The 25,982-nt window shown below is 40.1% G+C and overlaps 1 protein-coding gene across 2 annotated transcripts in view; it reads right to left on the bottom strand.

Annotated features, from left to right (window-relative positions):
• The window catches only part of LOC146319831 (transmembrane protein 132C), a 223,857-nt gene that overhangs the window by 71,883 nt on the left and 125,992 nt on the right, over positions 1–25,982 (bottom strand). The window contains exon 1 of one of the 2 annotated variants that reach the window (XM_084727900.1): positions 10,270–10,645. The exons of the other annotated variant lie outside the window; for it this stretch is intronic. The gene's annotated coding sequence lies outside the window, so the exon portion shown is untranslated. Of the gene's footprint in view, positions 1–10,269; positions 10,646–25,982 lie in introns of those variants that run through there. 2 annotated transcript variants of the gene reach the window in all.

Raw genomic sequence — 25,982 nt, 5'->3', positions numbered from 1 at the left:
ACATCAAAATGACAACATAAAGCCAGTCACTGACATAAATAACAGACGCGGTTCTGACGTTTTAGAAATTTCCACCACATTACCATAAACCCTGTTTGCTCTCTGTTCCAAAGAGTGTTGCATCTGCGCTCAAAGATTTCAGAACAATTTAAGCAATAAATTACAAGGTTTAAAATTCTGTGTGAGTTGCTTAAATGAGAGTCCTGAAGCAGGTCGGGTACTCACCAGGTAACCCGCAAAAACAGTTGTGTAACAGGTAAAAGATACAGATTGGGTTGCAGCAACAAGGTTTAGTTTTTAAACCAGTTTAAATTATGGTTTAACTTTAAATTATGTTCTACCAAACTCTAATCCTTGTTTAAAGTTAAGAAAGATTAAATTTAAAAAACTCTTTTAATCTCAGTTTAATTTTTACTCTAAACCTAAATTAAATTTAATTCTGTTGCACCAAAATTTTAAACTCCACTTTTAACTGTAACCTGAAGCTCATAGTGTTTTCTTGATTTTAGACCATCCAAAACCTTAAAGGAACATTGTGTAACTATTCTACCTTAAAATAGCAGCTCAAACTCATTTCGATGCTACTTTGGCTTGTAGCAGGGTGAATCTGCAGGTTGCTGGCAGAGCCGGAGCTGGGCGAGTAGGCAAAGGACCATAAGCGCACTTTGAACTTTAAGGTTGGGTGTTCACGAAAAAAAAAAAAAAAACTGAAATAGGTTTTTGAGTTTTGAGCCCAAGTCAAACATTCAAAATTTCTAAAACTTTTACCAACTACTAATCTTTTGTTGAGATAATTCACTTTTCTCTTTAGATAAACTTAAATCTTTGAGTTTTAGAGAGCCCCCAAAAGTAAATTCATTTAAGTTAAAGTGAAAAAATGTCATATTTTCAATGAAAACCATTTAATTTTCAGCCACCAAAATAATGACAAATCAGGTTCAGAACTCACACTGTGACCCAGTTTTGAAATACAATCTTTTTGAGTTTTTTCAAAGATTCAAGTTTATCTAAAGAAGAAAAGTAAATTATCTAAACTAATTATAGGTCAGCAAAACTTTTTATTTACAAGTCTGAGTTTGGCCCAAGACTCAAAGATCTGTGGAAGTTTTTGAGTTTGGGTGATTCTCACATTTGTCAACTGTAACACCAAATTTTGAAAAAGCTTGAATATTTTGTCAGCTAAAAAATGTGCGTCATAGCCAATGACTATGGCTCGGTGCCTTTTCCTCTAAATTTTGATGTTGGCTATTCTTCTTGAGCCTCCATAAGCAAGCCTCCCCAGCCAAATCACCAGAAAAGTTGTGAGGGAAAAGAGAATTTAAAAGCTGTGGGTCCAGATTGATTTTTTTTTTTTCAAAAAATATTTCTTTAAATCATAAAGGTTGCAGACTCCTGCAGTAGGAGGTTCATGAGCCCCCGGAAGCAACGCACTCTGCACCCATGCAACAGACCCGGAACAGGGCTCAGCAGCTTCTATGAACAACACGGCAGAGGTGAAGAGACCTGAAGAGGACACTGACAGAGGACGCTAAGGAGAGAAAAGGAGAGTGTGACCAAGCAAAAGACCAGAGTAAATATTTGACTGGCCTTTAGTCGTTGGCGAGAGCTAAGTGGAACTGGGAGCATCAAATCAGACAAACACTGATAACTGAGATGCAGGAATAATTTGAAAATAAAATGCATTTAGTAACCAATCAATTATTCAAAGAGCTGCTGAATATTTTAATATAATAGTTTCAGCTCTACTTTGCAAATACAAAAACAGGTGGAAGGAAGCTTTCAGGTTTACACAAACAGTTTAACTTGGCATAATCTTCTCTTCCACACGTCCTTTCAGTCTGCATTATCAACAAATCCAAACTTCTTTTGTTAAACTTCTGTCTTTACTAATTACACCGTCTCTAAAGCTCTCTGCAGAGGTGATTGAGCTCCGTTTTATCTTGATGGAGCACATTAGAGAGATAGTGAATTCAGGCTGCAAGAAGGTTAAAGAAAGATAGATTTAAATGTCAAAATGAATAAACAGACTCAGGACAAAGTTATTGGAGGGATTTCCTTTTTAGCAGATTTCTCTAGAGAAAGAGCTTTAATTGAAAGGGCTTCTATTGTCCCATTATCAAACTCACTGTGTCATTGTGACACTCCTTGTTTAATCTCTCCCTGATGTGAGCCGATCCGTGTGTCCACCGCCTCACCCAGTGGGGATTAGAGAATAACGGAGACACAGACGCAGAAGCTTTTGTGGGATGAATAAAGTGACATTTTCAGGTCCAATTTCTTCATTTTTCAACTCCCAGCTCAAGTATTCCTCGACATCTCTGGGCATTATTGTAATATTAGAAGAACAGAGCGGTGTCTGGCAAATCATTTGAAGCTCAGGCCAGACTCGTCTACTTCTGAGTATGTTTTATATATAAGATACACAGAGTAAAATGTAGCGTACATACCACAACGGGCCATAACAAACCTCAACAGAGCGGCACGTAACGCTGCTGATTCACTGGAACAAGACATGCTGAATGGAAACAGAATGGCAGATGAAGATGCATAATGCAGGCTGCTGGAACCAGACGAGATGCGGTCCACAGCAGTTTGTGTGTGCGCGCGTGTGTTATGTGTGTGTGTGTGTGTGTGTGTGTGTGTGTGTGGTGGGGTGGGTAGTGGGAGGGGGGGTCTCATGCAAACTCTAAACTACTTGTGGAGGGAAAAAAAATAATCAAATTTGTGGCTTCAGTGGTGCTTGAAAACAGCACCCTGAAACTCTGCTGTTCTCATGCTCCGTCACCTGGAACAGCAATAAACCAGTCAGCACAATGAAGCCAGGACACACGCGCACGCTTTCACATACACACAATATCTATGCATACATGTATGAGCATACAGTATATACTGTACACCAGTGCATCCATGCATGAATCTGTGCCTGCACACAGTCTGACTAACACTGTGGACCTAATCACTCAGGCAAGATTAAGTTATTTAATCTAAAAAACAACATCAATATGCAACAAACTCTCCTGACAGTACAGTACAAAGGCCACTACATGTGTTTACGTGCACAGCCATCTACAACATGCAAAAGATACAGTCTGACAAATGCACAAAACAGCACATCGAATTCTTATATGCAATCGTATACAATCTCTGACGGGGTTTTTAGGTTTTTAGTTTTTTAGGTTTTGTGGCAAGTTAATTTTCTGTCAATCCATTAAATAACTCATTGTTTTGGATCATCAGATCTGGATTAGTTAGCGGTACACGAGAGCATGCAGAGATTTATTAGGCTCAAAATGTGAACCTGCATCTTCACAGCAGCAGCAAAAGTTTTTAAACTGAGCTGGGCCATACAACAATGATAGCAATCATATCTCATCCATACCGGATTACTAGTATAGAGCTGTTAAATACTATTTTTAAAAGCACTGGTTTGCTGGCTCCTTGGAATGACCTGACTGAGGGTCTACATGATAATAGATAAGTGAAAAATGGGAAAGGTTTATGGTAGGTTTTGTTTTGTTTATTATTCCTAAATATTGTGTTATTTCTATGGGTTGATTGGTCAGCTGACTAGTAAGCTTTGAGGATGTATCATACATGTGTATGTGTCTGTCTATTAGGTTGTACAACGTAGGATTTTGTATTTTTGGAGTGTGTGTTAGTATGACTGGTGTTGTGCTTATTTTGTGTTTATTGTGTATTGTTGCCTGTTGATTTAAATCATGTTTTGTCAAATACAATTTTATTTTTTAAAAATTTAAAGCGCCGACATTAAATCTGTACCCAGTTCAAGTTCAGTTGTTGGAAACAGAATTTGAAAAAACAAGTTTTGGGATATCACTAAATGTATTTTCTGCAAATTCTCTTACATAATAAAGCCTTGTCCATGATGCCAGGAATATAATACTGATGGTGAATATAATATAATGCTGACGATGCTGATCAAAGGTCCAATATGTAAGATTTAGGGGTCAGAATATGGCAGAAATGGATCATATTATTCATAGTTATGTTTTTATTGGCATATTAAAAATGAGATTTGTTACAATATAGAATAAAAGATGTAAAATCCTCCTTAGGTTCTTAAAAAATATTGGAAAAATATAAGATACTGCCTATTACTGACCCATCCTAGAGATTTAGAGATGTTTTTGCAAATGTAATATATACTATTATTAGTGTTGTCATCATATGACATAAGTCAAATCAGCACCTGTTTGGTGGATATTCTTATGAGACAAAAAAACATGATTTCTGAACATTTAAAACAAAATTAAGATCGCAAAATAATAAAATAATCTTTTATTGATATTCCTTGGACTGCACGTAAAAAACCCCCCACAAAAAACAGATACCTGTTTTTGCAAAGAACCCCTCATATGAACAGGAAGAGTTAATGCTAATACGAGTGTTCATTCAAAAGATATTTAACACAGAACAGTCTAGACAATCACGATGAACGGCTAAAAGCTAAGTTCACCTCAAACGTGTCGAAGCTGTGTGTGAATCTTAGTCGTCAGCCTGAGGGACGCCCATCAGAAGTGAATTAATTCCAACAAGCATCAGAGGTCAGAGCCTCTCTTTAGGCTTGATTTCTGAGAAAGGACCCCGATGGTCTCAGCGTGAAACACAGTCCCTCTGCTGAGGGCCCCTAACCAGAAACCAGAGTCCTTAAGTCACACTTTCATGGCCCTCTGATTAGCTGCTCTGCAATCAAAGCAAATCACTCGGAGCCTGAATGCACTCTAGTCAGGGATACATTCAAAATGTCAATGCAGACAACAGTGGTTCGGCATCGATTTGAAAAGCAAAGAGAAGAAACACTGCATATGGACTGGAGTTTCCATGGATACCTATTATTATGATAATATTTATTATTAGGCTAATTACACAGAGGAGTTTGAGTGTGGAGGTACAGAGCTGTACCGAAGAAATGTTAAAACTTCTGCAAGTTCACACCAAGAAACTTGAGCACAAAGCCAGGTATGGTGGGTCCATTATATTCCAGAGAAAATCTTTGCAGCATGTTTCTGTGAAAGCACACGGAGGGAGACGAGGGAATGAAAAGGAGAAAAGCCAAAGGGTGGGAAGTGGGGGTTGTGGAGTTGGGAGGGAGCGTAGGAGGAGAAGCACCCCTCAGACGCCCATACCCAGCGGACCTTTTCAATTCAGCCTTGTCCAGAATAGACAGAGAGATAGTGATGGCAGGAGTAAAAGGTGTAAACTCCACCTGAAACACTGTCAGATAAAGGGAAGACAGGGATGAGAATAATAGTGATAAATGTCAGCATCAGCAAGGTGTAGCCGCCTCTGCGGCTTTTGAGGTTCATGGTTATGCAGCAGAGATATATCGTATGTAGTGGCCACAAGAGACTTTAAGGCGGACAGAGGAGAGAGAAATTGGACAAGAATACAGACACTGTAAGATAATCCAAGACCAGAAGAGACTGGATTCATGTGATGATTTAACTAGAGTTACTGTCTTGCGGTTGTATGTATGAATCCTGGCATTTTCATCTCGGAATATGTCCGTGTCATCAGGGAAGCAAAAAAAATCCATTGCTGTAAAAACCTGTTCATTCAGTATATTCAGGTAGTGAGCTGACCTCAGTTTTTGGACACATAACGTTGCTGAACCTCGACCTGAGCAACTGAAGCAACCCCAGATAATAACACTGCCCCCATAGGCTTGTACTGTAGACACTAGGCATGATGGGAGCATCACTTCATCCACCTCTCTTCTTACCCTGATGCCCCCATCACTCTGGAACAGGGTAAATCTGGACTCATCAGACCACATGACCTTTTTCCTAACTGGACAGTTGTACCAAATCTGAAGAAATTCCATAAAGGTGTTCCTGAGATATCGTGTTCATGGGGATGAGACACACCTGAGGTCACAATGACCTTGACCTTTGACCACCAAAAACAGTTCATCCTCAGGAAATTCCTTCAAGGTGTTCTTGAGATGTTGCGTTCACATGAGTGGGACGGACAGCGGACAGACAACCAGAAAACATAATCCCTCTTCTGCATAAAAATATGTGCAATACCAGCAGCCAATGATGAAAAGATGGCACTTCTCTGAGTGTATTCATATTAAAGAACATGTTTATCGTGTGCTACCACTCCATTGCTTTCAACTTACTGAGTAGAAAGTGAAGAAATACACAAACTGACACCCTTTCAGTAAGTCCATTTCTTCAAAAATCAAGAATTGCATTCATTGCATTAAAAGCTTTCTAGCAGATTTCAAGTGCACCTTGGTTAAAAAAGTGTCAATATAAAATTTCACTCTGGGTTAGACACAAAGTGAGAGGAGAAAAACCTCTTTCTCCTTTTCACCTGACAGCAACAATACGTCCCTGCAGCCTGTGAGTGCTCTTTCTTTCCATCCTTTCCAGGATGTAAGCTATAAAGATCCCTCTGTACAAAGTGCCTGCTGACTGGAGCCACAGCCACCAGCGCCCAACATTAACTTGTCAATATGACATTCAAAACGGCGGCAATTTTACATTTGATTAAACTTTAATACCAAGCTGCCTCTGAATGTATGGGTTTGTGATGGCCGTGTGGGCATATATGCATGCAGCTGTGTGTGTGTGTGTGTGTGTGTGTATGGATCCATGTGCGTGTGCAGGATGCCTGTATTTCAGACATGTCGAAGTGTTTCCTACATGAAGGCTGCAGTCCACTGGTGATACCATCAAGTGAGTCGGAGCATCCCTCATGTTGCTATAATTTCCTCCAAGATACTAAACCAATAGCTTTGATTTATGGTGCGTCAACTGACATTTCATTTACACACCTCTAAACTGGCAGAACGAAAATAGAGGAAATACTAAACTGGGCCGCTAAAAGAAGCTCTCTGTTTTAAAGGTTGTGTTGGGGATGTGGGAATGTGATGAAAAAACTAGATAGCGGTAACAGTCTTAAAATTTACTGCAGTAAGCATAAATCCTTGAACACGTCTCTGTCTTGGCACACAAATTCTTCTTGAGCTCATTCCACACTGTTGTAAAATAATCCTCTGAACATGTCCACTTATGAAGCATGCTGTTTGTACAGTAGCCACTGAAATACAGACAAGTCTGAAATAACTTACAAAGAAAACTATGATGTTGGTCAATTTATATTTAAAGGTGCTATGTAGAATTAAAAAAAAAATCTTTGTTATTGATGAAACCAGTAGCCATTCAGTGAACTGCAGTCAGCTTCCTGTTGCTCACACTCACGCAGTCCAGAGGTATAAACAAGCATCATTCTGTGCATTGGTCAAAAATAGTCAGGTGAGTGCTGGAAAATAAATTACAATCATACTTAAAATAACATTAATATCTGTAATATTCCTATATTTTATTCTGACCATTAACTATTTACTAAATTGCTTAATCAGCTAACATTACAAAGCAACCAACATTAGATCCATGCTAAGTTGCTAGGTGGTTAACCTTAGTTTAGCTTACATTACAGTTAGCTTGTTGGCCATGCCTGCCTAGCATTGCTCTTGGCTAGCAGAGAGCAATCGCTAGTGGCACCGTTACATCATTTGTTAGCTAAAATAAACAAAGTTTATCATAATACACGGTATCATGGATCATCGATGGTGAGGTAATTTAGCAAACTAGCCAACTAAAATATCTGGGGTTCCCTTCTAGGCATGACTGTAATCCTGCTGCCAGCAAGGCACAAGAGAGAAAGAGGAACAGAGAAACCCCTGTGCGGTTTGCAGAAAAAAGTCGCTTAATTTTTTTGCTGTACGATTTTTGGAAGCGAAGTGACTGAGAGGGTCTGAAAAGTTGCAAAAACTGTTGGCAACACTGACAGTGCAATGTGGAAGAGCTGCTTTCTGACCCTTGTTGCAGGCACATCTCTGCGATGACGTCGCACCTAAACCCATCTATACAACTACAGTTGAGATACTCCCCTATGCGTTGTCTTGCATAGCCAGAGCTCTCTCCACAAACCAATCACAAATGTCTTGGGCGGAGCTAAACCCGGGACGCAGTGACAGTGCTTCTACAAAATAATGTCGAGGTTGGAACTTGTTTCAGTTGAACATTTGCACGTGGGGAAGTGAGCTCTGGTGTTAAAATGACTACATCGCTGCAAAAGTAAAGGTGACAGGTGTTAGCTTGTTTGCCGTCATACTGTTAGCGTCCCAGGCGCTATTTTGCCATTTTCAGCATGTAGGTTGCAACTCTGACTTTGTTCTTGTTTCCCAGGCACTCTGACCACCCTAAACCTAAATACATTTACTCAAGTACTTTACAGTTTTGAGGTACTGGACTTTAATTTCCATTTCCTGCTTCTTTATACTGAAACTCAACCACATGCTTAGTTACTACTGACTTTGGATATTAAAATTTTATACCAAGACATCTCATAATTTTTATAGAATATGGTGTTTTTCTATAGATTGAAGTAACTGATGCAGTAGTTCTGCTTACACATTAATTCATCATATGTATGAAACAATAATAACAATCCAATAATGTAATAAAATGGCACTAACATGGGCCATGTTTTGCTACTCATAGTATATTTTCCTGATAATACTTAAAACTTTTTCCTTATTTTGCTATTTCAGTTATTTTTTTTACTATATTTGAATACTTTTGCAACCACTGATCCTACCAAACCACATGAGCACAGGAAAATCAAATGTTTGTTTTACAGGAGGCTTCAGATTTGTTTATTGTCTACTTCTACTAAACCTATACTAAAGTGCTCGACAGGGAACTCTGATGTCCTCAGGATTAGGGCACTGACTATGACCATGACAATATTCTCGCTCTGTGTCCACTCCCTCATAGCACGCCACAATCCCTCTTCACTCATTCCCTGTCATCTCTCTTCTGCCGTCTGTGCAAAAAAAGACATACAGTTACCCAGTAAAATACTAAAAATAATGCTATGAGACAGTAAGACACTCGCTGTATACTTTCCAAAAGGTGTTGTACATCGTACTGCTTTGTTCATCCCAATAGACAAGAAATACATTCTGGAAAAGTAATTTCCATTTATCTTATTCTCCAGGAGCCCATAAAAAAATCAGGCTGTTACATTTCAAATAACCTACAGTGCCTGAATTAAAACCCACTTTTAATAAGCATCGGATTCCCTTTAATTTAATCATTTATTCTTTACCCCTTTCTAACGTGCACACAGAGAAAAGGGCTGAGTACTATTAATTATACGATTATAATGAACCATGGGTGGAAACGGAGGGCTTCTGGCTTGTGTGCATCAAACCCAATAAGGGGATCAAATTTCCGATTAGCTTAACAGTGTTCTGCAGCATTCATCAGCTAAAATATTCAACTCCCACACACTCACACACACTCTCTCGCTGCTCCGTCTCGCTCCTCGGCTGGTCTCGCTCCCTCCCTAAGTCATGCAAACTGTCACACACTTGATTAAATGTACGTGGAAAAAGGGAGAATTCAGCCTTTCTGTCATATGTGGGTTTGAATTGGACACAGAAGTTTGTCACTGCTTTAATTTAGAACTCAAATCATTTACTGCCACTTCAGTAAAAATGTTTAGCTGGCAGGTTGGTCAGAGACCAAAAGTTATGTAAAAGTCTTTTAGTCTTAATATTTCTAGCTGATTTTGTTGATACTGAGGTTCTTTACAACTTCTGTTGTTGATATTGGGGTTCTTGATGATTTTTAGTTTTTATATTGGGGTTCTTTACAGTTTGTAGTGTTGATATTGAGGTTCTTGATGATTTTTAGTTTTTATATCGGGTTCTTTACGAGTTTTGATGTTGATATTGAGGTTCTTGATGATTTTTAGTTTTTATATTGGGGTTCATTACAATTCTTAGCATTGCTAATGGTGTTCTTTATCACTTTTAACTAGGGATGCACCGATACCAGCATCGTGTATCGGTCCGATACTGTCCTCACAAACTCTTACTCTACTCCAGTGTTTCCCAACCCTGGTCCTCAAGGCACGCTGCCCTGCATGTTTTAGATGTTTCCCTGTTCCAACGCACCTGATTCAAATGATCAGGTTGTTATCAGGTTTCTGCAGAGGCTTGATGATGAGCTGATCACTTGAATCAGGTGTGTTGGAGCAGAGAAACATCGAAAACATGCAGGGTAGTGTGCCCTGAGGACCAGGGTTGGGAAACACTGCTCTACTCATAAAACTACTAACGATACCCCACACCGGATACCACGTCACTAAAAGTAGCCACTCGACACAAACAAACATCTAAAGAACCGCCATGATGCAGAGTTCAAGTCGTTTGCTGATACTTACCTTCTTTTTTTGGACACGCCGTCATCGTCCTCAACATGTCCTCAACATCATCCACTAATGACCGCAGAGACTTTGGAAACTGTCCGTAAAACTCCATGTAAGTCCATGAAAAAGTGAAATAAATGCACAGAGAGCAGCTGCAGACCGCAGCCAGCCGCTGTCCAATCAGTCCTGACGGCTGGAAACTAGTTGATGCGTCGACAAATTAATCCAAGACGAAGAAGAAACACCGCCGATACTTTCTTCATAATAAACTGCTATAACTTCTCTTTGTGAACTTATTCTTCACCAAAACGTCCTGACAGCACAGGACACACAACTTCACTCTCTGAGGTTCACAGCAGGGTCAATAAAACTGATGCACACATGGCCCCACACTCATACCTGTCCCCCGAAAACAATGACAGGTAGGAACTAATTAACGCTTCTTCTTCTTCTTCTTTTTGGATTTTAACGGCGGTTGGCAACCAGCGTATTATAGGTGCATTACCGCCACCTTCTGCTCCGGAGTGTGGGTCAGAGATTAATTTCTATTATGTAAGCTAAACTAGTCTGTCTAATAAATTCAAAGAAGGTTCTAGTGTTTAGCCCAGACTAATTAACTCTTAGACAAGAGGGACATGAAGAAGAAACTTAAATATTACACGTGTAAATGTGTAATTAAAATACTAGGTAAAATGCTGTAAATGATAATGAAATAATTATCATATATAACACCATTTATAACAGTAAACTTAATTCTGCAAGTCCATAATAATATTGTGAAATTATTATACTGAAATATACTCAGTAAACTGAACAGTTTAATAAGGAACATAAAATCAGTAACTTACTACAAATAATCTAGTTAAAAATCTAAAAGTACAGTAACCATGGTTACACTTGTAGCATGAAACAGCAACAATGATTTGTTACTTTTAGAAAGTGACCATCTAATGAAAATAAAACATGTTTTAAAAGTTGTTGTAAACTTTAATGACATTATTAAGTACTTGTATTGGTACTCGGTATCGGCAAGTACCCAAATGTAAGTACTTGTACTTGGTCTGAAAAAATGGTGGTATTGGTGCATCCCTACTTTTAACATTAATATTGGGTTCTTGATTTTTAGCATTGATATCAGAGTGCTTAACAGTTTGGTCTTGATAGAGTTCTTAACAATTTTTTTGCATTAATATCAGGGTTCTTGATATTTTGTAGTGCTGGTATTTAGGTTCTTTACAATTTTTAGTGCCAAAATTGGTGTTCTTTGTGGCTTTTTGTGTTGATATTTGGGTTCTAGATGATTTTATTGTGGTTCTTGATATTTTAGAGTGTTGATAACACATTTAGACGTACTTTTTAACAGTGCAATAATAATAATAATAATAAAGCAGAGACATCATCTGCAGAAGGTCAGGCTGGTTAAAAGTCAATTTGTTGGAGGGGGATAAAGAGGGGAAGGACATTGGATGTAAAAGGCAGAAGAGTGTCAGGAGGGGAATATTCCATTATTACGTTTGTTTCTTAACTTGCTCCAGATTGCCTTGAGGGAAACGGGGCACCGTCTGTTCGACCGGGCTCAAACAGTGGCATATCAATTCCCACACAACAAAATCTCATCTTGGAGTTAATGAAATGCACCATGCCAACAATTGTCTAATCAAAACTAAATGCTTTTCTGCAGTGCAACATCATTAGAGTCCATCAGCTGAAGTAGGCTCCATGGTGTAATGGATCCCTAATGACGGCAGTTATCATCACCGGTGACCTCAGACCTTTGTGCATCAGACATCACTTCCCAGTCAGCTGCTCTCTATATCTGTCTCATTCGTCGCAAAGCTTTCTAAATAGCAAATTGCAATATAATAAATTGCTACTTGTCCTGACAGTTACACTCAATTTTCCCCACATCAAAGCACTCATCTCAAGGCTGGATAACAAGCTGCTGATAACTCAGCCACACACACACTAGGGGGCAGCAGACACTGAGCCCTGGGGCGCTGATGCAAATGTTTGTGCAGATAAACTGCTCCCTCCCACCTGCCATCTCCACAGGCTCCCCCTGGCTGATCTGCGGGTGACATCATGTGACCGTCTGGGCCTGCCCTTGCACCTGCAGGTGCTGTGACACTGGCAGCGCCTGTTCCTCCTCACTAAAGTCCTTAAAGACCCACAAAACCTGGGTCCTTTCAGCTCGGGCACCGTTGGCATGGCAACAGAACCTGGAGAACACACAGGAGTCATTGACCAGAGAGGCCCAGAATATTAGATCAATGGTACTCTATTGCAACCTGGGATTTTAGCCCCCCCCCCCCACTCCTCGCTTGTAGGATGTGCAAGGTTAAGCTGCAGCTCTGCGAGGCACAATAAAGGGTGAAAGAGTCAGAGAAAGGATCAGCTCAATATTACAGCATGTGTTTTGCAAACAGGTCAGTGGTAAATAAGGACAGCAGAGCCAGATGTCAAATTTACTGCAACACCACAGTGAGATCTGTGCCAGAGAGTCTTGTGAAAAAAGGATGCGCAGATCTAAATCAGGATTTTAACCTCACAGAACCACAACAGAGACCTTTTAAAATCTGATAAAATGATGCTGGTAAGCAAACACACATCACACCAAACGTCAGAGGTAGGAAGTAATAAAGTGCAAATACTTTACTACTGAGCTTTCATACACTTTAATACAAGTATTAATCATCAGTCCTTCTCCTTATAGTTTCAACACAGACTTGATACTTTTGTTTTAATGCATTTGAGGGGAACCATTGATCATTTTTGTTTTGCGTCATTGTTTGCCGCTTTTCCAACATCAGAACAGATTTCAACCTGATTGCACAGGACAGTAACGCATAGAAAAGATGACTCCTCGGTGTATCCATCCGTGCATATCACGCACGACTGACGTAACGAGATGAAAACAACATAAAAGACAAAACAGACAGACATTAACGGTCAGTAGAAATGTCCTTCAGACTGCTTTTTTTTGCCTTTACTCTTTACTTTTTCCATCTATGTATATTTGTCTATGGCTATAACGCTTGTTTTAACTGTACTGTGTCATATCAATACGGCTATAGGTCTATTTTTGCAGTGTGTGCACTTGTTCACAGGTCACACATGAACCAAAATAAATAAATAAATAAAAATAAAATACCCCACTATGGAAGGAAAGGAATGTCAGCTTTGGTTTTGCATACAATGTCCATCAATTTGTAAAGAAGCAACAGTAAAATAAATATAGTTTCAGTATTTTAGGAATTTATTGTGGCCATATTGGCTCCTTTTCTAGCTCATACCTTAATTCTGTGTTTCTAGAACAGGTTTACACGCTTTCATTTTTTCTAATACTGGCCATAGCTGCAGCACCTCTACTCACCCTCTGTCTGAACCGTTACGTTTTAGCTCCTGTCTCCTTAAAATTTCCTCATAATTCTGCTCTAAACTATCTGCACATTATACTGTACAAACATGTTACATAGTGATGTCACAGAGGCAGTTCAGAGGACTGTTTTCTGTAGGAGAGAGTAACACCCTTGGTGTGATTTGGCCATCAAAAAGCTATATAACACACTGGAGGAAAGAGAAAACCCCAAAAAGTGTAATAATATGGCCACTTTAACTACACTTCAACGACTTGAATCACTATGCAAATGTGAATGTAGCAGAACTACCATTAGGTGGCTGCAAAATGTATTTAAACTATAGTTTAATTACATGTAGTCGACTATTCCCCAACACTGTCCACACACACACACACACACACACTTTGATAAACAAGTCACACTCCTGCTGCTGCACATAAACACATGTGTAAACAGAAGAGCTTTGTTTGTGATAATTACAGTGTTGGTGAGGAAGTGATGCGGAGGCTGTGTGGGCATGATTGCTTTGTACCTCAGTCTTAATGCAGTGTCCCACAGATCAGAGGGGTGAGAGCGAGGCAGAGATGGAGAGTCACAACTCCTACCTTCCCAGGAGCCCTTAAGAGACCCATTTTAATTGAGAGACTCATAATAAATGTGCGCGACGCCCACACACTGGCCATACTTTCAGACCAAAAATCGGTTTTCCTTCAGCGTACGCTGCTCGTCAGGTGCAACCTGGTATTAAGACAGACTTCCAAAATGTGCAGAGAGTTTCAAATAAATCCTCTTTCCAGCAATTCTTACATTTCACTGCAAATTTATAAACAATTATGCAAATGTTTGATTCGATGTTCTGACTATCAAACAGTAAAAGTTCAGTGCATTAGCAGCCTGTCGAAATGATGCCCAGTAATCACAAATAGTCAATTTGCATCCACTTTGAATGATATAAAGAGGATTTGACTGCTCATTTACTGTGAAAACACAGTAATTATATCAGAGGTTCTTTGATTACTTGTTGGATTAATCTTGAATTAAAAATTATGTTGCAAATTTATATTACAGTCTGTAAAGTGGTGAGAAAATTAAGAGTAAATACATTTAACCTTTTGTGCTCTCAGAACCACCAAGAATCAATGTGCATCAGAAATAAAGTAAAAAACTAGACAAGTGCACTCAGTAAGGAGCAGATCTCTGCCAAGCAACAGATGATGAAGCACCCACTGCAATATCACCACAACTGTAACCAGTGGAGGTTTGCAGGTTTTTTTTTTTTTTAATGAATAGTAGGGTTGCAAAATTAATTGAATATTAATTATTGTTAGTGAAAGTGCAATATCCAAATCAGAGAACCCTGCAATTTTCTGATTAAAAATACTACAAGAACATGTTCTGTAGTGCTGCAGAGATGCCCTGGCCTCTAAAATCTGTTTCTACAGACTTGTTTATATCGCATGTTTAGTATTACTTGTTTTTATTGATGCTTCCATGTTGCCGCTGCAACAGTGAAAATTTCCTCACTGTGGGACTAATATAGGCATATCTCATCTTATCTCATGTTATCTTGACATAATCCCTTTCAATCATCATGTATGAAGTGTGTGGCAGTGACTGTATCTGCAGAGACTCTGCCTTCTGCCTGTATTTTCTTTTTTTTTTTCCCTCATTGTTTTGCTGCTCAGGATGTTTCACCAACCTAAAACATCAGTATTTGAGGTCTCAGTGCGTTTAGGAATTACCTTTGAAGAATGTTTGATTTATTTTTCATGACCTCTCAAGGCTGCCTGCAGGGCCTTCACGGGCCGCAGTCCACACTTTGGTCATCACTATTTTAGCTGATCATATCAGTTATGTAGGTAGATGACACATCAGTCATGACAAAGGTCAAAATGAGGCCTACAACACACGAGTAGGTAAGCCCTGTTTTCAGCTTAGCAGTTGTTAGTGATCGCTGCCTTTAGTGACTGGTTAATAAAGTAGGTTTTTAATAAACCATGAGAGGCCTTTGAGCATTGAGTCGTAAATGTGAACAAAAAAACAACAGGCCATTTCTTACGCCTCTAGGAGATTAAAAAAAAATTGTAAGCTTTCCTCATCCATAAAGGCCTTTAAAATCCCAGTGTGCATGAGCACTACTACTGCATGTGGACACATTGATGGTCACAAGCCAATTAACAGTAAGATTAATTAACATTTTGGATTCATAAAACCCCTGAGCTGCTATCACGGGCTCTAGGAACTGAACCTCTGCACCCTGATGGCCGTTTTTAAAACACATGAGTAGCATTTTACAGTCTCAAAGCGCTATATCAGCACCTCCTCCCAGAATGCACCCCAGTCAGGAGTGCATTTAGGTATTAAGCAGAATTTAGCCACCTCTTATGCACCACTTAATGAGCTCAGTGCTAAATTACCACCAGAGCAATTACACACACATCAGCCCTATATTCCTGCCATACAGCATCCACTGTACACATCAACAGCACCGATCCAGAGCAGAAGTTAAACTGCAGATTTGTGAAAATCTGATCATGTTTATATATAAGAATCTTACCAGTGCAGACAATACACATATCAGGGGGCTTACAGCAGCAGAATTTGTCATTGATCAGCAGTTAGGGAGTGTGATGTCAACAGCGTGTTGGCAGAGAAGAAATTATAAAGCATTTTGTAACGGAAAAACTGCCTCCACACACCCAGAGGTCCGTGTGCAGAAATGAGACATTGATCCATAATTGGAAGCACTCAGTCATGAAATCTAAAGACTAATTAAAGAAAGAGAGCTTTAATGGCATCCATTTACATATTCAGCGCTGTGATTCAACGCCACTCGCTGACTTACAGCCTGCGAGAGATGGAGGGCCGATCCGGAGGCTGTGAAGAGGTGAGGCAGGTCACACGATGACAGACTAACGACAAGTGTCGGAAAGCGTCTGAGCCGTTACACAACACGGCTTTTTCAGTCACTGATGGACACATCAGCTGTGGAAAACATGCAGACATGCAGCTTTTAATGATGTTTAAAGGGATAGTTCAGATTATTTAAAGTGTGGTTGTATGAGGTACTTAGTGAGTGTATTATCCACAGTAGATGGCGGCTGACTCATCCCCAGCTTGGAGAAGCAGCAGGAGTACTGGTCGGACAGCATTTTCTGAAAGGAATCCATGGGGATGAAGCGATTACAGGTTTAATGATAAACCATAGTGACCGTCCTGATGGTTAGTTTTACCGTTCATAATTCTAATTATCATTACCATGTTTCATGTTTCATTGCAACATGTATCTCAATTGTTTTTGAAGAGCGGTGTGAAATCCAGCCCACGAAATCCTGGAGGGACTTTCATATGACCACACTTCAAATAATCTGAACTATCCCTTTAATCAGGAGTATGGTCTTGATACAAAAGGCTGTTAATGTCAACATCAATTAACTGAGGACCTCCTGAGGACGTCTTTTCAGTGTCAAGACAATCACAGCCTGACGCCTCACCGTCACGTGGACGTGTCTGAGTGTGTAAATGTACATGTGCGCTCATGTATCGGTGTTTACGTGTGAAGGTTCAAGGTGGAAGACGAGGTGACATGTACAAAGTGTGGCATCTCATCTAGAGGCATGAACATGTCGGCCGGTCCTGCTGTGTTTGAGACGCTCGGGGTCCGGGCTCCTGACACGCCTGTGGCCCTCCGAGGTGTACACAGCGCCTGATTACATGTCAGGGCTGGTAAGTCCTGCTAAACATGCAGCGGGCTGCAGCACGGGGGTGCCTGCTGTGGCATCCTACACTTTTCCCCGCACGTTATCAGCTGGACAGAGTTCCGCTTTCACCCAGTTAGGCTGGGAATGATAACAGAGGACAGAAAAAGATTGCTTGTCAGTGTTGGCACGCTCAAGAGCTGTAGCGCAGATGAGAGGATGAGACTCGTACCTTTTCTGTTTGTCTTCTGGCTGATTGAATCTGCTTGACTGAAGGCAGAGCTGCCCAGTTGCGTTACATGTGCTGAGTTCTCCTCTTTTGTGCATGTGGAGCCCCCTTCTTGTAATTTTTCCTCCAAATACAGCTTCTATACCTTTCTCAACAGCCTGGGGCCTGTTCTAATAGGCTCATTTAAATATTCCTCCTGTGCAGGTTAGAGAAATGAGACAGCCTTGGTGCCAGAGCAGACATTTCTTCAGCTGGAATAGGCTTTGGTATAAAAGCCAATCATCATGAAGGCCAAGCTAAACTGAGGTTAATTGGAGCCAACTGCAGGCCAAGGTTTCTTTTGCCTATTCAGTTAGATAAATCTGCAGGGAAGGAGCTGTTGAGAGAAATTTGAATGGTGATATTAAAGACAAGTGCAGCTCACTCTCACTGCTTGCTTGTTGTTCATCAGAAGAGAACGCCGAGTGAGGGAAAGCTCATCGCGGTACAATCCAAACCGAGCACTTGTTCAGTAGACACTAGGAAGATGTAATTAGAAGGGAAACAACCAGTATGTCTGTCAGAATGCCTGTAGACAATTGCATGTTTACATCTCAGCCCACTTTGCCTCCCTGACTGAGTGCTACCTGCAGCGAGCACAGCCACAATTTGGATGTAACCACAGGTCTGAACTGTGTCGGCCTGCTCAGAAAAACATAAGGACATTTCTGCAGAGGGTACGATCATACATTTATTTATGGGCGGAGAGCATGGGAAATAAATCAGTGCTGCTGTGCTTATTCATGGCCTTTGTTTCACACTGAGGTACTTCAAAACAAAACAGAAAGCTCCTGATCCTTAACAAAAGGTGTAAATGCAGTGAGGAGTTGGTCTGTCCCTTCCAGTGGTGTACTTATTTAGACCACTGTTTACTTACGTCTTTAAAAGTGTACGTATTTAACAATTTGTTAAATTTACTTTTTCACAGACATACACAACTGATAAAAGGGACTAAGTCACTATTTCTATGTAAAGGTGATACAAGGAGCTTTTAATATCTTATGAAACCATCTCAATTTATTACTGATGCCTCTATGTGACAGTGATTTCTATATAGTTATTCTTGACGCCTCCCACCAGGTCAGCATTCAGACAGAAAGCGCCTGCATTCACACTTCCCAGACAAGGTTACAGTGAAGCAGGATGAGACATTTCTTTAGATAATTTAATTTTCCACATTTTGAGGTTATTAAAGTCGATGTAAATGAAAAATGAGTTTTTCTTCTAAACACATTATACACGTTACATGAAAAAACTGAGAACTATGTAGAACTGAATTCTGGAGTTACACCGCTAAACTGTTTTGTCCTGGTCTGTTTTGTGTCAGCTGATCGTTCACTTCACAGAGATCTCGGTCCCTCAGATGCAGAGTGGATTCAGACAGAGCTTACGCTGGAATACAAACTAATTCTGTGTGAATGAAAGGCCTCCGATGCTCCCTCTGTCAGTTCCTGGTTTAGTCAGCTTGGCTATTTGGCGGCAGTGGAAGAGCTGACATTCAGATTTAAGAATATTTTCTCATGTCTCCCTTTTTAGCATGCATTCTGCATGGTTTAGGTATTGCTTTGTATTTGTTTTTTTGTAATGTACTGGTGTATACATTGGGAATTCTGTATTTAGCATCTTTAATAATTACAGTAAAACTAAACACCTCAAAAAAACCCCAAAAAAACTGTTAGTCACAATTTTTGTGTTCAGGATTTTTTCGGCGGACCTGAAACACACTCGCTGATGTGCTGGAGCCATGGACCTCCAAAACTACAGGCCCCAACGAACCGTCACACGAATGACACAGAGTTGAGTACTTCAGTCCAAATTGCAAGTTGGATTCAGAGATTGTAAAACGATAAGATACGAAAAGATTTAAGATGCTTGGCAGCTAGCCGATGAGCTTGCAGAGTGAAAGCACCTCATCTTTCTTCCAAGCTTGTAGGAAAACATACAGAGGCTGTGAAACTCACACAACATGCAAAAGGTCGTATCAAAAGTCAGTGTTTGGTCTGTGCATTGTGACCCCGTGTGGATACAACCTGTTCTCATCACAACTCGTCACAGCCAACGTTTTGTTAGCACCGTTTAGCATCTCAATTAGCTCTTGAACAGCCTCAATCCAGCCTTTTAATCATTCCTTCTTTATACTACATCGAAGGCCCAGTGCGTCTCTTTCAGACACTAACAGGTACCATGTGCATCTATATGAGTCACCGAGGGCCAGAGACAAATCGTCAGTATTTAATGAGCTGGGAATGAAAATAGGCTCATTTTAAGGTAACAAAACCACAATGATTCTTATTTTCAGATGATTATACACCAATAAAAACATACTTATGGATATTATATTCTATTTCTGCCACATTCTGTCAAAAAAAACCCAGTAAATCTTACACAGTGAACCTTTAAGTCTTTTAAAAAGCAGTTTTACTGTAAGTAACTAAAATAAACCCTGTGGTAATGCAACACTCCAAACACTGGTGGCCACCATCTAATCCTCTCAGGGATTAACCTCTAAGAGCAGGATATTCACTCATAAACCTTCATAAATCTGAAACACATGAACTCTCTGGGACACATGCAAACCTCAATCTGTCTCTACTCTGCGCACACACACACACATACAATGTTTGTCACAAACACATTCTGGACAGCATCCAGCATGGCGTGAACTGAGTGAATCTGAGCTTCTCCGCAACAAACAGCTCCCTATATCACTGATGAGTTATTTAGGTCACCGTGTAAAGCCAAAATCACGTATGAATGAAGTTTTACACTTAAAACTGGACTAGGTAATGCACTTTTTGTTTCCTCTACACCCTCAAAGCAATCAATATATCATACACTATTATTAGGCGGCAAAATCTAGCGGCCATAGCAATTATGACAGGAACAAAGTGGGAAGTTAGGTGTCGCAGTATCGACCGAGAAAGTCGGCAGAAGGAGGTGGACTTTCATTCTGGAGGGGTTCAAGTCCCATGTAAAACCCTAAGTCAGTGTTGACTTACTTAAAGTTTTAAATCACATTACATTACGTTAGGTGCATCACTATGTCACAGGACATAGATAACATACTTTAATCCAAACCACGATCTTTTCTGAAATTTAAAACCAAATAGTTGTGGTGCCGTAACCCAGGAGTCCTCAGCACTCTGCTGAGGATCTGTGAAAAGTTTTCAGATTCATTCATCATGGTTTTAAAAATATTTTAGTTAAAGGGACATGCATTAGCTGGTATACTTTCTACCTTGTAAGGGGTACTTGACTGAGAAAAAAATTGAGATCAATATGCTTGACCTAACCAAACTGCTGTCGTTTCGCAATGAACCACGTTTGCAGTGTCATGTGACTTTAGCCACATGACACACGTAACGTCCTTAAGACCTGGTACACCTGTCCTGCTGCTCTTCTGGTCATATATGTGATTTTGGGAGTCTTTGGCAATCAGCCTATTCTGAAATCTAGGAATGAGGATGTGTTTCCTGTAAATGAGACATGAGGAAGTTGGACACGGTTAGTGAGTTGTCTTCCAGCAGCAGTCAGGCAGTGTGTCTTTGTTTGTTTTTGGGGAGCGGCTTTGGAGGGAGGGGCCTGAAGGGAGGGGGTGGCTTTTTTTTTTCTGTTGGATACTTTCAAATTCGACCTTACCCGAGCTGATTTTACCCCAGCTTTAACAGTTCTTTTGTAACTTCAGGATCACTTGCTGTAGATGTATACAGTACAGATCAAATCTACCCCATTGAGTGCGATTACTGTCTGGCCTGAACTGGGAAAAAGTGCAGTGAGGCACACTGGGACATTATTTCTCCATATTGTTTCCTTGGCAATGGAACAGAGGAGCAGCTGAACAGTCAGATGTAATCTGGGCTGACTGCTGTAATCAGCTGAATGTCCTGGGGAGACACAGAATATGCCACATCTCTGCTCCGGTCCTGATAAAGGAAACCAAGCCCACATCTATTCTATTAAATACAATTTGAATGTTCCTTTCTCATCACCCTCACAATACGGCACCTAATAACAGCCCCAGCGTTCTCTCCGTCTTGATCAAAAAGGAGCCTCCGTAAAAAGCTGTGACACGTCTGGGCTGTCACACACGAGCATCGATCACACGTCATTTCTATTATTAAGAGATGAACAAGAAATCAGAGCAGTGTAGACAGTTGTGTAATGTTGTGTATTGGTAAATACTGCCAATGAGGCTCCAGTGAGAGTGTTTACGGTAAATGGAGGCCAGTGGGAAGAGGGCTGATTCATTATTAAGGGTGTTAGCATTAAGACTGTCAAGTTAACATTCCTGTTTGCCCCTAATGTAATTGGGCCATTTCATTTCAGCCTTGATTTATGCAGCATTATACAGCATTAAAGCCTACAGCGTGTGGCTCAGTCTCAGGGCTGTTGTTGCACTTTAAAAAATAATTCAAGAGAGTTCAGCACCTAATTTAAAATCAAGTTTGAAATCACAGAAATAGCACTCCCCTGTACTGACTGTGAACAAATGTTTTGTTAATTTATTTGTTATTAGTTCACCTTTTAAGTGGCCATATTATACTTTTGTGTTTTTCTCTTTTCTTCACTGTGCTTGATAGCTTTTTTTGTGCAGGTCAAACGGCTGCAGGGTCCAAAGCCAAATGGAGTTACACTCCTTTTAGAAAATAAACCTGCTGTTCAACTTCCTGAAATGTCTCGTTTGTAATCCAGCCTTTTCTTCTGTTACTTTTTTACATCACTGTGTAACACAGCCTCACCTGCAGCAAGGTGACCATCCTCCAGCTTGGTAAAATTTGTTTTGACAGAACAGCGTCATTCCCTCAAATAAGTGCCATTATTTGCCATGATTCATTTTAGCCCCTGATCCATGTATGCTTTGTAACTGTTTCTTATGTTGTCTTGACCAGAAGAGATATTCCTGGTTAAATAAAGGATCAATAAAAAAATAAATAAATAGAAGGTGACGGTCCTCGCCTTATTAATCGACAGCTAAAATTTTTTGCATATTTTATGTTGTTTTACTGTTTACTTCATAGGTTTGCCTGTTGCACTTGGTGTTAGCATATTGCGTGGCGAATGTGGTTACTCCCACAGGCTGTGGTGATGCTGGACTAATGTTGTAATATTGAGGGACAGTAAAGATAAATTGTGTTAACATTAAATTGCATTTGAAGCACACTTCAGTGGCTTTTTGTGGGGGAAATACTGCAGCACTAGCGTTAGCTTTGTTGTCAGACAGAAGTGTTTTGCTGCTGTATGTAAATTTACGTAACAGACATACCCTGAGGGCAATAATATCGTTATGTGTGAAAAAGAAATGGTCAAACTGCAGGAATTCACTTGCTTGGCAATATTGTATAACTTTGATTAGCACTCAGCAGGTAGCTCGCTCGGATGATAAAGCTGCAATGTTGGCAGCAAGGCCAAGGCTAAGATGGATCGGAGGAAACTCAAACAGATAAAGAAGAGGAGGAGGAGAAAGAGAAAGAGGAGGAATGAGAGATGGAAGAGGAAGAAGAGGAGTAGGAGGAAGATGTGGACCTCAGCAGCTGCTTTTAAAAACGCTTTGCTTTTTGGGGGTATGCTCTTGCAGGTTGGCAGCTGTCAAAGTGGTTACCGCATGGTGGTGTGAAAGGGTCTTTAGAGAGAAAAGAGCTAAAACGGAGCATTTCAGACGGAAGGTGAATAGAGGTGCTGCAGCTATGGACAGTGTGAGGAAAATTTGTTTTTTGAACATTAAAGCACGTAAAAAATCCTGGCCTGGTAGAGGCCTGAAAATGAGCATAATACGGCCACTTTAAAAGCCATTCTTACTGTAACTAGACATTTTCACATCTCATGGAGCAAAGTGCATCGGCACAAATGTCTCACGGACTCTTGGATATCAGGGAAAGAATGATGCATCCACATGTGAATAAGGTCATCAGTTTTTCAGGCGCCTTGAGGACTAAAAAAGCAATCCTGGGTCCTTTGTTTCATTGCAGTTTTGCAGTAAATGTCACAAACTATAAATAATTATGTTCTTAAAGCTTCTCTAGACTTTGAAATTGAGATAAATTGTGAGGTCGCTGCCAAATCTCACCCGTTATTACACAGCTGTATGATTTCTCTCCCTCTGGGACCCTAACCGTTCACATTGATGAGATTTACAAGCCTACTTTAGAGGAAAATTCATGTATCTTTATAGCAAAATTAATGTACGTTGAATTTAATTACATTCATCTGAACTCTATGCAGATTTGATTCAGACAACGTAAAACAGGCCGCAATGAGGTTGTTTGAAGTTAGGATAATTAAAAAAGATATTTAAATATATATGTCCTCCCCACGCTCACCCCCTCCTCTTCCCACTTGGACGGGCTCTCTTGCTGAGGGGCTGTAATAATAAGTGGACTGCCTGCTGTCCCTCCCTGGGTGTGGCGTCAGGGATTAATGAAGTGGTGGCTCACAAGAGAGATCCATCTGCACCCAGACAGTCTTAATGAACTACCAAGGCCCAGACATGGCACTTTTACTGAGGCCTCCACTTATGGCTTATGACATGCTGAGGAGGCAGTACTGCTTTTGTTTTGAATGGACTCGCCTTAATGGTGACAAAGTGAACTTTTCAATCTACCAAAGTGCACTTCAGCCAATATCATGCACACTCCACATGGCAATTTTGTCCCTTTCTATAGGGATTCATTTTGACTTCTTTGATGTGGTGTAGCACCGTCGCTGAAAATCTCAACCTGTCAAAGACACGGTGATGCGTTATCTTCAAAATATGATGGAAGGTCAAAAAATAATCTACATCTGCATCTATATGTGGCTGTGAATGCACAGTTAAGACCCCAGGTTGTCATCTCTCACCATACCGGCTTATAAAAAAATATAGGAAGTCCACGTCCAACCATGCTCTCCTTAAAGGAGCAACATGTTGCAGCCGTACATCTGAAAAAAAATGTACAACAGTCCAGTTAGTGAGTTGGGGCAATATAATCTGTATTAAATAGGTTGAATCCCTATTTATTATATGTTCTATGGTTGAAGCAAGTTTTTTTCCTCCCGCCCCCTCCTCCCCAGGCGTGAATTGTATTGCGAATCACATCGTGAATTGACAATAACAAATGAGGACGAATCCTCAGTTGTCAGTCAATGTAAAGTTAACTTTGTTATCCTGAAAACAAAAGCCCACTGCTCTGAAAATTCACACTCTGGAGTTTGAATTCAGAGACTGCCTGTCTCACTGCCTGCCAGACTCCAGAAACATATTGCTGCGTGGATAATCCATTAATCGTTTAAATAACTTTTCATGCAATAATGGCACAAAAATATGCTGTTTTCAGCTGATTTTTCAGATAAACTAAATTAGATTTTGGACTGAAAAACAAGACATTTAAGACATCACCTTGGACAACTGGGAAGGACATTTTTCACTATTTTCTGACTGTTATACACCAAAAGATTAATTGTTTAATCTAGGAAAAAAAAAATCTGCAGATTAACTGATGATGAAAATGACAGTTGCAGTCCCAGTCATCTTAGAAACAGAGTTTGCTTAAGTCAAAAAACAACTGGCATTCATCACAACACAGAGTCAAAAGTTAAACATTAATGCAAAGCATGTGAAATATATTGTGATTATGTTAGTTGCTATGTTCCATTCAAAACCCTCAAGTGTTTACAGGACGACAAATAACATGAACTGCTGCACGCCCACATGTTTTTACAACAGACTAATAAAAGTGGCAGATATCTGAAAACAGTGGGTCAACAGAAAACAAAGGGAGGCTTCTAAAAACCATGGATTTTCTTGGCTGAAATGATGAACATCACCAGCTAATTTGATCAACTGTTACTCGCTAGTGCAAGCTAGTAGTAACCCTGAACTCCATGGCTGAAAACTCAGTCGCCAGTAGACTTTTTCAAGAGATGCTGGTGTAGACAGGGTCAACAGCAAAACATATTTTAGCCACCTAAAAAAAAAAAATAGATATCAGTCGTGTACGTTACATCACTCCTTTGCAACAGGGAACTGAATCCATTATAGCCATATATTGTCTCTTCAAAGCCACACATCTCCTTTGACAAAAACAGTAATTTTACCTTGCAGACAAGTCTCGTGGCTTTCAAGGGTGCATAGATGCTTTCATGCTGGTACTCCTGCCTGCACTGAATATCAACACCTCAAACAACCCCACTTCGAAAAATCTGAACCACCCCTTTAATGTTAACATAAGAAGCCTATAACAGGGTCTTGAATATGCACTTGATGATTACATATGTTAATGCTAAGACACATGCACGCAAAACATCACCACCTGATCCATTTAGAGGATGTGGAAATAAAGGAGCAGCAGTGTTTGTGAGCAGATAAGTTCTGGCTTGTGACAGCAGGAAAAGCACAGCTGTAACTAATAACAGTAATGACAGCTCCAT

This window comes from Lutjanus erythropterus, chromosome 10 (assembly GCF_056507025.1).
Source record: "Lutjanus erythropterus isolate fLutEry1 chromosome 10, fLutEry1.hap2, whole genome shotgun sequence".
Lineage (NCBI taxonomy): Eukaryota > Metazoa > Chordata > Actinopteri > Lutjaniformes > Lutjanidae > Lutjanus > Lutjanus erythropterus.
The sequence above is the reverse complement of the archived record's forward strand: the minus strand, read 5'-3'. Positions and strand labels throughout refer to the sequence as shown.